The sequence below is a fragment of the Cebus imitator genome, unplaced genomic scaffold (genome assembly GCF_001604975.1).
Source record: "Cebus imitator isolate Cc_AM_T3 unplaced genomic scaffold, Cebus_imitator-1.0 Scaffold111, whole genome shotgun sequence".
NCBI lineage: Eukaryota > Metazoa > Chordata > Mammalia > Primates > Cebidae > Cebus > Cebus imitator.
In genome coordinates, this window is record NW_016107426.1 from 167,552 (window position 1) to 169,275 (window position 1,724).

At 43.7% G+C, this 1,724-nt stretch overlaps 1 protein-coding gene across 1 annotated transcript in view; it reads right to left on the reverse strand.

Moving 5' to 3' along the window:
- MCF2L2 (MCF.2 cell line derived transforming sequence-like 2) overlaps positions 1-1,724 on the reverse strand; it is a 235,861-nt gene that overhangs the window by 37,359 nt on the left and 196,778 nt on the right. The gene's annotated exons all lie outside the window — the stretch shown is intronic.

Below are 1,724 nucleotides of genomic sequence, written 5' to 3' on the forward strand. Positions count from 1 at the left end.
TTTTGGTAGAGATGAGTTCTTGTTATGTTGCCTAGGCTGTTCTCAAACATGCCACCTTCAAGCAATCCTCCTGCCTTGGCCTCCCAAACTGCCGACTGCTGGGATTACAGGTGGGAGCCACTGCACCAGCTCGTCACATCCAGATCTTCGACCCATATGGATGTATTTTGTTGTACATAGGGTTAGAGGGATGCTAGCTCCTTCCTCTGGCATTGGACGTTTCACTGTGATTTCCTAAAGCAAAAGATATGAGTTCTGTCCTCTTCCATCAAGGAAGTCAGATGGAAGATGTGGTGGGCAGAATTTAAGATGGTCTCCAAGACTTCTGGCCCCACTGGACATACGCCTCTTCTAATCAAACACAGGATTTTCCTGTTCAGTTGACATTAAGATAGGGAATACAGTTGGGCCTGTCCTCATTACATGAACTCAGGTCTGGGTAAAGAGGACAGAGATTGGAAGCATAAAAAGGATTCAACACAAAGGAGATTCCCCTTTGCTGACTTCTGAGATGGAGGGGGCCAGATGGCATGGAATGTGGGCAGCCTGTAGGAACTGCGAGTGGCCCCCAGCTGACAGCCAGCAAGGAAGCAGGGAAGTCAGTCCTACAGTTGCAAGGAACCAAGTCCTCCCATAACCACGTGAACTCAGAAGAGGATCCACAGCTCCACGTAAAAACACAGCCAGCCAACACCTCGACCTTAGCCTTGTGGGACTCCTGTTCCAGGGAAACTGTCAGTCTCCTAAGTTTGTGGTCTGTTTTTATGGAGCAATAGAAAACCAGTAGAAAGAGTGAGGCCAGTCCCCACATCTATCCCAGAGAGACCTTATTTTTCTCTTTAGGCTATGTGGCCATATTTATTATTTTGTTTAGGGGTCCAAGTAGGTGAATGTTTACATGTGTCCTTGTGTAGGGTATATATATTTATTCCTGTTAACTATTGATGGATTATCTATTAATGGCAGTCTCTCCTAGAAAATGATTTGTTTTTCTCTCATAAAAATGGATTTGGCAAGAGACAAATGATCTAATAGAAAAAAAAATGGGGAAAGGACACAAAATAGGAGATTCACACAAACACTCAAATGGCTATCAGACTTGTGGAAAAAACACTCTACATACATTCGACAAAGGCGTATTTTAAAAGAGCAACAATTTTCATCTATTAGAATATTAAAAATTACCAAAGAAAGACTAGTAAAAGAGGATGTGGAAAACCCCTCAGACAATATTGGTAAAAGTGTAAATTTGTGCAAGCTCTTTGGAAGGTAATTTGGAAACATCTCATTGAAATGTAAAACACATGCTCCTGGGTTCAGTAATTTCACTTCTAGGAATGTTCATTGTTCAGGACAATATAACTTCAACAACAACCACATATAAACTGGACCAGCCTGGCCAACATGGTGAAATCCTGTCTGTATTAAAAATACAAAAATTAGGCCAGGTGCAGTGGCTCACACCTACAACTCCAGTACTTTGGGAGGCTGAGGAGGTGGATCACAAGGTCAGGAGTTTGAGACCAGCCTAGCTAATAGTGAAACCTTGTCTCTACTAAAAATACAAAAATTAGCCAGGTGTGGTAGCAGGCGCTGTAGTCCCAGCTACTTGGGAGGCTGAAGCAGGAGAATCACCTGAACCTGGGAGGCGGAGTTTACAGTGAGCTGAGATTGTGCCACTGCACTCCAGCCTGGGCGACAGGGCAAGACTCTGTCTCAAAAAA